Source organism: Bos grunniens, chromosome 22 (genome assembly GCF_055505025.1).
Source record: "Bos grunniens cultivar Pamir isolate PY7600 chromosome 22, Bosgru_T2T1.0, whole genome shotgun sequence".
Classification (NCBI taxonomy): Eukaryota; Metazoa; Chordata; class Mammalia; order Artiodactyla; family Bovidae; genus Bos; species Bos grunniens.
The window spans coordinates 49,195,127-49,209,613 of NC_141186.1; positions in this window are offsets into that span (position 1 = coordinate 49,195,127).

Here is a 14,487-nt window from a genome sequence, read left to right on the forward strand (position 1 = left end):
GTGACCTGGGCTTCCCCAGAAGGAGGGGGACAGAGCTGTGCCCACGGGCCGTCTGGGAGGGCTTTGCACGAGGGGTTGGACCAGGGCCGCCTGAGGGGTTTCCTGCCACACTCGCCTGCCTTGATGGAGTCACCGGCCAGGCCAGGCACAGGGGAGAAGGATGGTTCTTGGAGAGCTGTCTTTGTCTTTGAAACATCACAGAGACCTGCCGCCTCCAAGCCTGGGGGTCAGTGTGAGTGACCAGGCTGAGGCAGAGTGCGGGGCTCAACCAGGCAGTGCTGGCTGGGCTGGGGGCTGACAGGTCTGGCTATGGGGGTTCTCACAAGCGGTTGGCGGCGGGGAACGTGAGGTGACTTGGCCTGGTTGGGGGCCCCGTGACGGCCTTTCTTGTGACCTCCCCAAATGATACTCCCTGCTAGCCCACCCCAGCAGCTCCCCTGTGGCTGGGGCTCTTAGCAGTCCCCCAGCCATGCCGCCAAGCTCAGAAGCAGCCCTCTAGAAATGTAAATGCCTCAGCTTAGCTGTCATCTCTCCTAATTTTGGATTTTGGTAACTGAGATTCCAGAAAACCAAACTGCAGCAGGGGGCGGGGTTTGGCTAGGAAGATGTTTTTAGGCCAGGGGGCTTTTGTTAGGAAGTACGTCTTCATGGCAGATCCCAACCCCATATCCCCATCCCTTCATGCTCTAGTTTTCCTACCATGCGGAATAAAAGAAGTATCTCTGACTTAAGTTGCAGCCCCCTACCTATCCTTTGCCAGATTCCGGGAATGGATCTGTACTTCCTGCCAGAGAAAGAGAGAGGCAGGTCAGGTAGGCTCCAAACCAAGCCAGAAAGCAGCAGCAGAGTCCAGCCCCTGCCTGTGGCAAGCCCACCACCTTTCACTCCTGAGGCACCACTCCCAGGAGCCCAGACAGGCTAAGTGTCGATGGGTCCCCGCAGACCTGTGTCCCTCCAGAGACTTGAGGGGCATGAGCCAGCCTGTCCTGGAGACTCTGCCATCCTCACATCCCACCAGCAACCTTGTCCCTGGTCTCCTGATCTCCACAGGGGTGTGCTGCTTGAGAGCAGGCAGGCAAGGGCGCCTGATTCACCGCCACAGTCGGCTCTGCCCCTGCTAGCTCCGTGACCTTAGGTTCAGTAACCTTGTAGAGACGGTTTGTGAGCTAGTTCCTAATGCTTCGGGCACAAAAGGTGCCCAGAGCGAGTGTGCTCAGTGTATGGCTGGAAAGAGACTTCTGGTGGCTTGGGCCCCTTTCCCAGAACTTGGCTTGTGTCCAGGAGGACACGGTCTGATGGTCCCAGAGTTGTGTTGGCTCTGAAGTTCTCCGTGGCCAGAGTTCTGGTCTCTTGACCCCATGACCGCTGCCATGGGCATCCCCAGTGGTGGTGAGGGAGCTGGGCTGGCAGACAGCCTCCCCCCACCCCGACCCGAGAAGGCAGGCCCTCCAAGGCCGCCACTAGGGCCAGCGCAGGCTTGGGGTGGGCGTTTGTGATTATTGCCGGGAATCCCGGAAACCCAGCCCGCTGAGCAGGCGCTAGGGTGGTGAGTCACACTGTCCCGGCTCCTTGTCATTAATCTCGTCTTCCTAAATGATCCGCTCAAGATGAGCCCCTGATGGTTCCAGCCTTCATGGGTGTGTGGTCATTTAAGGGGCACAGACATCAGCCCCAGAGTTTTCTCTAAGCATCCCCTCCACCCTGCCCTGTTCCAGGCTGCCAAGGAGGGAACCACGTTGCCAAGGCAGCAGTGGCAGACTGAAGGCCCGAGCTCACTTCCTGTGAGCGTCACCACCCTGACACCAGGCCTTGTCCCGTTGTTGGGTGGGCTCCAGCCCACCCCAGCTGTCACCCTAGCACCCTGGGCTCCCTCTCAGTCACTCTGGGGAAGTCTCTCTAGAGGCCCAGCACATGGGGCCCTCACATCCAGGTTCGAGGATGAGACTGGAGCCAGGCCACACAGCCTGGGGTGAAGCCATTAGGAAGCTTTCTGTGCCAGCCCCTCCTCCAGCTGGGAGCTGCTGTGTGGAAACACTCTCCCAAGAACCTATTTATAGGGCAAGGCTGAGCATGGTTTCACTTCAGGTGAGGCCACCTTGAACCCCCTCTGCCTGGGCTTGCTGCTGTGACAGGAACCTTGACCCCTGCCCCCAAGTCTCTCCTACCACCCATGAGAAACCTGTGCACCGCTAGATGAGGGCCCTGGACAGGAGCAGAAGTCCTATCCTCCTGCAGCTTCTGTTTCTCAGTCCAAAGCTGCTCTTGCAGGCACGAATACTTGCTTCTGAAAGTGGGACCTTGACTCTCTCTCGGGTGCTCAGTGGGCAGAGGCCTGGCCTGTAGGAGCCAGTGGGGTCGTGGTGTCACTCAGCCGCGCACACTGACGTCAGCTCCTGGCCTCTGGCCTCAGCTCTGGAGTGGAGACCGACTGCGGAGCCGTGGCCGTCCCCAGGCACCTGGGGCCCACGTTCACCCAGTCCATCTTGTTCTCCTGGTCTCAGGCCTGGCCGAGGGCACCAGTGCCCTGCAGATGCTCTGCTCATCTGGCCTCTCCTCCAGACCTCTGCCCTGCCCCTGCCTTTGCCCAGCTAGGCTCCGCCCAGTGACGCGCCTTGACCTGGCAGGTCTCTGGAACCAGCCAGCTCCCCCAGAAGCTCCTATGATGCCCCACCCACCTCTGCTCTGACCCCTCAAACTGACCCCAGCCAGAGTCACCCAAGGACATACCCTCACGCCCAAGGTGGGGCTGGGAGCACTGATTGCGTTCAGCAGGGCCAGCACCCACCCCCACCCTCAGCTCAGCCCCCACAATTGTTCTCCGTGACAGCTGCTCCTGGATTGGCTCTCCTAGAAGCCTCTGGGACTTGGAGCAGGAGAAGCAACGTAATTAGTCTTCCCGGACCCTCCAGGCAGCAGCTCACATGTGCCTGTTAACTAGAAACACAAAGTACTTCCTGTTGCAGAGGCCTGGGCTGGCCCGAGTCGGGGCTGCTGAGTGGGGCTTCTTGGCCCCAACTGTGAAGTTAGCCTTTGCTCCCAGGGTGGCCTTGGTCCCGAGGTTGGGTCCAGTTCGCCCTCAGCTGGGGTGTGCTTAGGAATAGGGCTGTTTGTGAGGTTCCCACAAGGATGCCCATGCCCTTTGAAACATATCCCAAAGTCTCCTTTTTTTTCCAGTTCTAATATTTTCTTAATGAAGTATAGTTGATTTATAATAGTTCTGCTGTATAGCAAAGTGATTCAGTTATATATATTCTTTTTTTCCATTGTGGTTTATGAAGGGATAGTGAATATAATTCTGTGTGCTACAGTAAGACCTTGTTGTGTATCCATTTTATATATAAAAGCTTATATCTGCTAGCCCCAGCCTCCCACTCCAGTTCTCCCCAGCCCCTTTCCCCTTGGCAGCCACCGCTTGCTTCTGTATGTCCGTGGTTCTGTTTGATAGATGGGTTCATTTGTGTCGCGTTGTAGATTCCACACAGAAGTGACATCAGGTGGTATTTGTCTTTCTCTGACTTATTCACACAGTATGATAATCTCTAGTTGCGTCCAGTTGCTGCACACAGCATCCTTTCATTTTTTCTCCAGTGCTTATTTACTTGGCTGCACCGCGTTTTCCTGTGGCATGCAGGGTCTTCTGGTTGCAGCATGCAGGATCTGGTTCTCCAACCAGGGATCGAACCCAGCCAGGCCCCCTGCATTGGGAACACAGGGTGTCAGCTGTTGGACCAGCAAGGAAGTCCCTCGTTCTTTTCTATGGCGGAGTAGTAGCCCCGTGTGTGTGCACCACGTCTCTGCCCATTCATCTGCTGATGAACATTTAGGCTGTTTCCACGTCCTGGCTATTGTAAACAGTGCTGCTGTGAACACAGGTGGTGGTGGGGTTTGTTCAGTTGCTGAGTCATGTCCAACTCTGCGCAACCCCATGGACTGTAGCCGCCAGGCCCCTCTGTCCATGGAATTCTCCAGGCAAGAATACTGGAGTAGGTTGCCATTTCCTTATCCAGGGGATCTTCCCGACCCAGGGATCGAACCTGCATTTCCTGCACTGCAGGTGGATTCTGTACCACTGAGCCACCGGGGAAGCCCAAACATAGGTTTGCATGTATCTTTTTGAATTACCAGTTTTTTCTGGATATAGGCCCAGAGAGGGATTGCTGGATCATATGGTAATTCTTAGTTTTCTGAGGAACCTTCATACTGTTCCATAATGGCTACGCATTCCCACCAACAGTGTAGGCGGATTTCCTTGTCTCCACACTCTCTCCAGCATTTACTGTTCTTAGACTTTTTGATGATGGCCATTCTGACTGCTGTGAGGTGATATCTCATTGTGGTTTTGATTTGCGTTTCTCTAATAATCAGCGATATTGAACATCTTTTCATGTGTCTGTTGGCCATCTATATTTCTTCCCAGGGTCTTCTGTTGGGTTAACTGCCTCTGGTTTAGGGGAACCTCAGCTCTGGCGGCCCCTCTTGAGGGGCCAGGGCTTAGTCTGAGGCAGGTTAGGTGAGAGTCTGCCCAGCACTTGGAGCAGGCGCCCCTGAGCAGCCAGACCTGCTGCGATGAGGCTTGCTCCTTTCCTGCCTGGCCTGCTTCTGCCATTGGCCCACTCCATCTGTTCTCAGCATAGCAGCCAGAGTCAGCCAAGCCCTAAGATTAAAAAATAATAAATAATAAAAATAAAACTTGTAAGCTAGCTCATGCCAGCCCTGCTGAACCCCTTCCAGCAGTTCCCCAGCCTCCTTTAAGTACAGGCCACAATGCTCACCGCAGCCAGGAGGCCCTACTCAAGCTTGCCTGTTGCCCGACCCTCATCTCCTACCCCCTCCAGCCACCCCTCAGGCTGCTCCAGGCACACCAGCCTCCTTAGTGTTCCTCGGACACACCAGGAACATTCCAGCCCCAGGGCTTTTGCACCTGCTCTTCTGCCAGGCATGCTTTGACTCTCTGCCTTGCTCTGCCCATCTACAACATGGGTAAGAACAGTAGAGGCCTGTAGGGGTGCTGGAAAGATATGCTGAGACTATTCACACAAGGCTGTAAGAACAGGCTTTGTCCCAGCAGGGCTCCAGTGTGTGGCCTGGGGAGGTGGCTGTAAGTGGGAGCTAAAGGGCAGGGCCCCCATTATCCACTCCTGTGGGCTAGCTAGCTGGCTATAAGACCTGCTGCAGGCCTGGCCCTGGTTGCTGCTGCTGCTGCTGCTAAGTCGCTTCAGTCGTGTCCGACTCTGTGTGACCCCATAGATGGCAGCCCACCAGGCTCCCCCGTCCCTGGGATTCTCCAGGCAAGAACACTGGAGTAGGTTGCCATGTCCTTCTCCAATGCACGAAAGTGAAAAGTGAAAGTGAAGTTGCTCAGTCGTGTCCAACTCCTAGTGACCCCATGGACTGCAGCCTACCAGGCTCCTCCATCCATGGGATTTTCCAGGCAAGAGTACTGGAATGGGATGCCACTGCCTTCTCCCCGGCCCTGGTTGGCCCGCTGGAAACCTGGGGTTCAACCAGTGCTCCTGGGAGGGAGACCCACTGTACCCCGTGAGGCCCTCCCGTCTGCTCCCTAACCGCCATGGGTCTATCTCATTAGACACCCCACTCCACATGCCAACATGGATCCTGCAGAGCCTTTTCCTATGAGGCTTCTAGCCACCAGGCCAATCTGAGTGTCCAGGCATGGCTCCCACTGGACAGGGAGGGCAGGAGGAGCAGCCAACCCACATGCCAGATCTCCTTGCCCACCCCTGAACCTAGAGGACAGAGCTGACAGGTCAGTGGCCTCGCTGCACCCAGGGCTCTCCAGTGGCGTCAGGGTAGCTGGGCTGGATCTGAATGAGCATCTTGCTGCTGGCTGGCTGTAGAGAGGCCTCCTCACGCCCCCATGGGCCCTGCCACCTACCTGGTTCTATCCTGCTTTTAATGGCTCAGAACCCCAGTCCAGAGGGTCAGGGATTTGGGGCTTTTTCTGCCTGAAGGAGAGAAGTGGGCCCTCTAAGGGGTCTCCCCTGCCGCTGCCACCCTTCCCCACTCCACCCCTGCAGCCTGCTGGCCTGGGCCCTCCTGCGGAGCTGGGAGCCTGGCAGTCACCTTGTGCGGGGAGGGCAGCAGGACTTGTGAGGATAGTCTTCCCTCCTCTGGCCTCCACTCTCCCTCCCTGTCCTCCTCCTCCAAACACATGGTTCCAATCCCCTCTCAGGCCCCTCTCCCCCTCCTCAGCCCCTTCCCATTTCCTCTCAGAGGCCCTCACTTGCATGTGGAACTCATTAGAAGCCCCTCAGGGCTGGTAACACAACTCTTGGGGAGGGGGCCTTGTCCACAGCCCCCATGCTGAGAGGAGCAGCCTCCCTGTGCAGCCTTGAGCTGGAAACCACAGGAGCTGCACTGGTTGGGGGAAGTGTGGCCAGGCATCCGGCTCAGCTCTGTCCAGCACCCATTTAATCATCCTGGCCTCCCCAGGAGCCGGGATGACTTCCGGTCCCACTGCGGCATTGGACCTGCTGGTGAAAAGCAGGCCTCAGAGCACCTGGGGCAGATCACAGGGAGAACGTGGGGTTTTGAGCAGCTCTTGATGACCCTCAGCCTCTCATCTGAAGACAGGAAGGGAAGTGCAGGGAAGAGAACGTGGTCTGAGCAGCCGCTGGGCAACATAAAGCCATTTTCTCTTCTGAAGGACAGGCTGAGGGCAGTGCCGTGGGCTGGGAGTGAAGGTTACACAAAAAAACGGATGCTGTGGTCCCTGGAGTCTGGCAAATGCCAGATTCGGCCAAAATTAAGCCTGCTGTGTCCCTGCAGGACTTCTCAGAGCCTTTAACACACCCTGATGCTCTGCAGCCAGGGCCAGAGTTCAGAGTGTTTCTCAGACATCTGACCGCGTGAGCCTCTTTCTCCAAGTACGCTTGTTGAGACTAGCATTCTGTGACTCCCGCTTTGGACAGCTCTATAGGCAGAGCCCTGAGGAGGCAGGAGGTATGGGTCAAAGCCCCCCTGCTAGGAAAGGCTCCCCGAGGGTCAGAACAGGGGCTGCTGTCTGCCAAGACTGAGCAAAGGGCAGGAACTGAGTGGCAGTCACAGCTAAGGAAGGGTGTGTGGGGGGCCAGTGTGGCTGAGACTTGGAGGGAGGGCCAGGCGTGATGCCCAGTCCCTCCCTGCCCTTCCCTATGGGAGCTCGGTGGGCAGCTGTGGGCACCAAGGCATGAGGCTGGGGACAGGGCCTTCCCCATCCCACATCAGCCTCAGCTCAGGCAGCCACCCACTCCAGGTTCAGAAGAGTTGCTGTCTCCTCTGTCACCCTTCCTGTTGGAGCCACACCCTCTCTGCCCAGAGTCCATGTTGCCCACACTCCACAGTACAGCTGCATACCAGCCCCAGTCCCAAGCCTCTGCTCCAGGAGCCCTTCCCACAAGGGGCGCTGCCCACCCCCAGGGCCCTCTCCCCACTGTCCAGGCACAAGAGGGCTGAGCCAGGGAAACGTGCTCAGCCCTGGGCTGGACCCTTCCCAAGCGCTTCTCCTTCTGCCTTGCGTGGTGTTCTGTATGTGCCCCAGTGTACAGAGGAGGAAACAGGCCTGGAGTGGGGAGGCGGCTGGTGGAGTCAGCAGTACAGCCAGGCCCCTTGGTCAGGCTGCCAGTCTCCACTCCTCCCATTCCTGCTGCCCTCCATGCATGGGGCTGGTTGGGAGCACCTTAGGCCAAAGAAGTCCTTCCCTCTGATAATCCAGGGTAGAACCCACCTGGCTGTCCCGCATCCCTGAGAGTTAGAGTAGTAGGCAAAGGTACTGCCCCCCTTTTAGATGGAAAGGCTGGGCACCTCCAGGGGCCAGCCAAGTCCACAGCAGCACCCCAGATCTGAGGGTTCCAGCTCCTTCACTGTGGGTGCTCCATGGCCCAATAGAGTTCATGGCCTGAGGAATCCAGCCACTTCCCGGCCTGAGTTCTTGGCCTGGCCTAGTGGTTCTGGGGAAGGTTTTTATTTTGTGGTGTTTTAGTTTGGCTATGCCAAAATTTTGTCGGGGTCTTTATTGCGACATGCGGGATCATTCATTGCAGCATACAAACTCAGTTGCGGCATGTGGGATCATCCCTGACCAGGCGTTGAACCCAGGCCCCCTGCGTTGGGAGTGCAGTCTTAGCCACTGGACTGCCAGGGAAGTCCCACAGGGGAGGTTTTGACAGGGGGCTCAAGCTCTGGCCAAACTGCCCTCAATGCCTCACCCCCACGAGCCCCTGGCTCAGGCCAGAGGGCTGTGCTGGCTTCTAGCTGGAGAGTGCATAAGCCACGGCGAGGGGCGGGGACATGAGCAGGGGCCCATAAGCAGAGCTGGCCCCGGGTCCTCCCTGTGACCACCTCCGAAGGCCCCACCAGGAGCCCTGAGACTCCACTGGTCCCTCCTCTCTTCCCAGGGGACCCTAGTCTTTGCAGGGATGGGGTGCCCCAGGTTTTGGGGGCATGTGCCCCTGTGGCAGGAATAGGGCTGGGTGAGGCCGCATCAAGAACAGGAGTTGCCCAGACTGTTGCGTAGTGCAAGCACCCATGCCTGCCTACCTGTGAGCACAGGACATTCAGCGCCAGGCAGCCACCGGGCAGCTGAGCCCATGTGGAGACACATGCTGGCCACGAAACCTGCGATGGGGCTGAGCACTGAGGCCTCAACCCAGCAACCTCATGTCAGGGCCAGGTCATTTCAGCAGCCTCATCGTGGTCACGTGACAGTGATCGCTATCGCTGTCACTGTCAGGGCCTCCTGGGAGGGATTCCTGAAAAACAGGGTGTGTGGGCCGATGGGGAGTGGACCAGACAGGCCCAGGCTGGCAGCAGGCAGATGCTAATGAGGCAGTTGGGCCTGGCAGCTACAGAGAGACCTACCAGGCACCGCCCCTTGGCCCACCAGAAGCACCCATCCCAGGCCCCTGGCACAGCTACCCGCCAGGTGCCCTGGGAATTCCCAGCCGCCTCCACCCTCCCAGCCTGAAAGGTTGGATTGACTTTACTGTCAGGAGCCTGCCACTGCTAGCTAGCCTACTCGAAAAACCACAGCTGGCTTGGGCAAGACAGAGGGCACCACCCCAGACTCCATCACTGCTCCTTGCCTTTGCTCTGGCTGGGAATGCCTACCAGAGGCACCCTCTGGCCACCTCCCCCCCCAACCCCACCCCTCGCCCCAACAAACCATTGGAGCTCCAGGCCCTTCCTCGCAGAGGTGGCTTCAGAAAGGATCAGAGGTGTCAAGCGGGAGGCCAAGGGTGACAGGGTGGCTGATGCACCCCCAGAGCCCTGGCTTCCGTCCCTGAGCCCCAGGCGGGCTCATGTGGTGCTGTCCACAACTCTGAAGGGGGAGATCAGCCCATGGCAGAGGTCCTGGGGAGGGGTGTGTGAGAGGAGAAGGCTCGCCTTCACCCACAACTTTGGGGTAGGGGACCTGCTGAGCCCTTTTCTTTTCCACCACTTCTTTCTTCCTCCAAGCTGCAAGGAAATCGGAGCTGGCCACTGCTTTCTTGGGGCTGTTGAGCTGTTTCTCCTGGCCCTCTAGGGGTGACCTCAGTTTCAACAAAGGGGGCTTCCCCACCCAGTCCAGCTCCTCTTCCAGGCTCGAGAATGGTGGTATGCAGGATTGGAACCCAGACTTGGGATTTGAGAGAGCAGTCTACAGAGGGAGGATGAGATGCCCCGGTTCGGGTGGTGGCCCACGCTCTCAAACAGGGAGATCGAGGCCACCAGCCTGCGGACGGGGAGGACAGCCTGCCAGGCTCAGTGGGAGCTGGAGCCACTCTGTCACCGTAAGGAGACTTCCGACTCTGGGCAGCCTATGAATGGAAGTGAAAGGTTTCTGGGATCCTCCAGTGTGGCAGAGAAGGGCCAGAGGCATTTTAAGTCACAGGACCGTGCTCGTGGCTGATGACCCAAGAGTCCAAAAGGAAGTCGGATCCCTATTTGGACTCAGCCACCTCTGGTGCGCACTCTGGCTCAGGAGGCCTGGCTCAGGAGGCCGGGCGGGGGTGGGGAGGATAAGCATGCAGTCACTCAGACCAGTGAGTGCTAAGGCCCTGCGGAGACAGCAGGCGGGGTGCCACAGGGGCCTGGGCTGGGGGGATGGAGACTGCAGGGCAGAGGATCCTGGACCCTGAGGGGAGGCGGGAGAGGGGCTGCGCCAGATCACTGAGGCCACGCTGGTCTGTTCCCCCACGTGGGAGGATTCAGAGCAGGGAAGGACCGCTGGGTGGGGAATGGACTGTGGGGATGGAGCAGGGGGGCAGGGAAGGAGGCTAGTGAAATGGTCCAGGGGAGACAGGGGGGCCTGGACTGTGGAGCCACAGTGGACAGGTTCTGGATCGTGGGAAGAATTAGCCATAGAAGCACATTGCATAGCGCACACACCTCCTTGCACGTGCCCCACATCTGTCCCCCACCCTGCCAGTGCAGGCACCCTGCCATCCCAGTGATGGGAGAGAGCTGGTGGAGCAAGGGGCTCCCTGTGGAGGTCAGAGCCACCTGGGCACCACCAGACTGGGGGAACAGAGCTCTAGTTCTTAGTTGGGGCCCAGGCCCCTGCCCAGTTGGGGCTGTAACTGTGGGCCTTAGTTTCCCCACTGGTCAAAAGAGTTGACAGCCCTCACAGGGCTGGTGCAAAGCTTGGCTATGAGACCAGAAGGAAACAAGCCTTGAGAGTATCAGGCAGGCCCCTGATCAGGAAGACGACGGGGCCTGTGTGGGAGCCCCAGGCAGGCGTGTCTGCCCTTCCCACGCGCCTGTGTTTGTGTTTCCTTCCCATCACCTTGGCCACCGTGACTCATTGCAGGCGCTGTTGGTAGGTGAGTTAACTGGTTGGGGTTGGAGCCAGACCCTTAGGTAAGGCATTCCCTTCCTAGGCCTTAGTTTCCTCATCTGTAAGATGGACAGCCAAGCCCTGCTTTGCTCACCGCACAGGGGAACCTGGGGTGGTGCAGGGCCAAGGAGGTGAGCGCTGCACTGGCGTGAGGGCAAACGGTACAGCCGTTGTGCTGGGACCAGGGCTGCTGGATGTCGGCCCCAGGGCAGCCAGCCGTGAGCAGGGCTTGAAATGTTCACTTGCCCAGGCTGACCAGCCCGGCGGACCCCCCCTTCTTGAGGGGAACCCCAGGCCTGAGAGAGCTTGGAACAGAGGGCAGGTGGGGTCATGAGAAAGGCCTGGCTGGGCCATGAGCAGGACTTGAAATATTCACTTGCTCACACAGGGGAGGTCACGGAGGCAGGATACCCAGCCTGCTGTACCCCAACTCCTGCAAGCTCAACTGCCCATAAGTAGGTAGAAGTGGAAGTGCACTCTCGTGCAGAAATACCCAACACACATGTGCACATGCCCCCTGGGAAGGCCCCTCCACCATGTGGTTCTGGGGCTGAATGTGTGCAGACAGGGCGGATGGCTCCAAACGTGTCTATTGGGTTCAGGCCTGGCAACTAAGGGATGAGGCAGAGGTGGCAGGAGGAGTGACTTGGGGAGGGGAGACAGGCCACTGGACATACAAAGGGGGGGTGGGTGGGCTGTGACTATGACTGTGATAAGAGTCCAGAGCAAAGATGGGGGCAGGGTCCTGGGATCACCTGGCCTAGAGAATCTAGAAGCTGGGATATTCTTCTAGAAGATGGACAAAGAGTGCAAAAACTGTCCAGGCTGAGGAAAGTGTGTGCAGAGGCCTGAGGCATGTGGGAGAGGGGTCCATTCCGCAGACAACTCCACACCCACCCACAGCTCCCCACTTACCGCCAGGGACCCACCCTGCCCTTCCAGGAGACCCTAGTGAGTGGGGCATCTCTTCCAGGGGCTGCAGGTGAGGAAGGATCTGAACCTGGAAGGGTGGGAAAAGCCACATTCCTGAAGAGGAGGAATGCCTTTGATCCCAGGCCACCCAGTCCCCTCTTCCAGGATCCCTGAGAGGCTCACAGTTGCAGAGCAAGGCCCTGGGCAGGGGCAGCTCTGGAGTCTGCTCTTGGACCCTAACCAAGTTCCTGTCAGGCTCTGAGCCGTGTATGTACATCACAGGGTTCTGTGTCTGTCCACGGCCCTTCCCCCAACACTCAGGGGCAGCCCTGCTGGGATCACTTTATGCATTGTGTCCAGCTGTTCAAGGCTGGAGGCAGGGCTTCCACTCAGGAACCAAGGCCTTGGGCTCTTCTCCAGCCAGGGTGACCAGGCCCGGGACCGTGCTGCACGTCAGGTGGCCAGGCTGATTTTCTGCCACTGTCACCCCCTCCCTCCCCAGATGCTGTCCCTTGTCCTGTACTACAGGAAGAAGCCCCCACCCCCAGGGAGTCTTCCCAGTTCCCCGCATCCTCACAGGCCTCTCCTCCAGGGTGGCTGTCGGAGAGGAGTCCGAAGTGGGAAGAATAGGAAGCCATCACAAGCGAATTATGGGAAGGTGGGGCTCTTTCCCTCTCCTGGGAGGGGCACAGAGAGTCCCCTCTCCGTTGGGTCCCCACTAATGAGAACACTGCTGTAGTCCACACTCCAACAGGCCCCCAACAAGCCCACTGAGGAATGCCTCGTTGGCGAGGAGGTCCTCTCCCATGTGTGTCTGCTCAGACCTCTCTTTTTTGTCTATTACTTGGCTGCACAGCCCAGCATGTGGGATCTTAGTTCCCTGACAAAGGGGTGGCACCTGTTGCCCCTTCATTGGAAGTGCAGAGGAGTCAATCCCAGGACTCTTCGTTTGAGTGCTGTCCCTGCCGACCAGCACCTGGACTACTGCCTTCTCCGGCTGACAGAGTTGGGATGGACTGTTTGGGTGCTGTCGGGCCCAGCACCCTCCCACATGGGGAGACCTGAGGCCCAGAGAGGTGAGAACCACAACTTATCAGCAAGTAGCAGAGCAGAGTGAGCATCTGAGCCCCTCAGGCTCGGGGAGCCCTTTCCACGCGTTCCGGATCCCCAGGCAAGAAGGTGCTGCCCAGCAACCCTAGGACAAGCCTGCGTGGGAAGCCAGAGACCTGCTTTTCCTATCACCTCCCTGGGCCTAGCATCTCGGGTGATAAGACCATCTATGACTGCAATACTCTGGTCTTTCCGGAAGTGTAACCGTGGAAGAGATCCCTGCTCCTCTGCGACACAGCCCTGCAGTTGGGATGAAACCTTCTGGTAAACTCCTCCGCGAGGACAAAAGGGCGTTAGGTGGGGAGATGGGTAGCGGGGAATGCCGCAGGGCCGCTCCTCTACCTGGTCTGAAAGCTCAAATCCTTCGGGTTCCAGAGGCACGCACTCTGGCAAATCTCAGGCACCACCGCCATTCATCTCTGACCCTAATTCCCCCCCGGATGTAGAGGCAGGGTGGCGGGGAGCCGCCCAGCCTCGGGCAGAGTAGGAGGGCGTAAGCCCCAAGGAGGTGGGCGCACTCTGCCGGGTAGGGAACGGACCGGACGGACTGCAGGATCAGCCAGGGACTCCGTCCCCAGCGCAGACAGCCCTGACTCCGTAGGGAAAGCGCGGCAGGCCCCGCGCACGCGCGCCGCGCTAGTGGAGCCGCTTTGTTCCAGGGCTACCTGCGGCTCCATTCACCTCCTCCGCCGAGCCAGCCAGCCTGCTACCCGCAGCCAGTGCCGCTGAGGCTCCGCCCAGCCCGCGCTGGGTGGAACTTTTGGCGGGCCCCGCCTTCCCTCTGCCCCGCTCCTTCGGCAGCGATTGGCGCTCTGCGTGGTGCGTCCCGCCTGTCATTAAAGTTGATTCGTGAGTTAGGAAAGGTGGGAGGAGAGCAGATTACAGAGGGGGCCCCTCCCTCCCATCCCGTCCTGGGGAAAAGTCACGTGGCGCTTCACTCCGCGCCTGTCACCACTCCGCTTGTAAAGCTTTCTTAAAGGTCCCGCTGTCTCTTCCCAGGGCCGGTCCTTTTGGGGATTTCTACAACCTAGCTCGTGGGGGGTGGCACGGCCCTGGGCCTTCCTACCTTCGCAGCTGCCTAGTTCTGCTTTCCCTCTCGGGCCTGCTGGAGTGAGACGACCCCTCTGGTCTCCAAACGCAGAACCCTCTTTGGGACTGTGCAGCCGCCTGAAACGGTGACCACCTAGGCGCACAGGGAATGGCACGGAGTAGGTGTTCAGTTCGCGTTTGCTGAACTCGCTGGGAGTTGTTCATGAATTAGAGGAGTCGACAGGACTTCGGCCCAGCTTGATCGCCCCTTTCCTCCGCTCCATCCCCGGGAGACTGCGGGAATGTAGGGGAGAGGATCCCTGGAGCGGGACGCCCCCGAGGATAGCTCTTGGGACAGGCACAGAACTGGGAGCTCCGGGATAGGGACCCAGAAGTGTCTTGGTCGGGCCCCTGGGAGAGTTGTAGTGGGTTCTGGGCGGCAGCGCTGAGGCCGAGCGAAGGCCAGGGGGCTGGTCTCCGGGCTTAGGGGACCGCTCGCGTGCCCGCAGACCCCGTGGGGAGGGGCGCCACAGCTGCGGCGCCTTTAAGCTCGGGAGCCGCGGCGCGGCCCCGCCCCCCCGAGGACGCCTGGGCGCGCGGCCGCCTGAGACGCTGTTTAA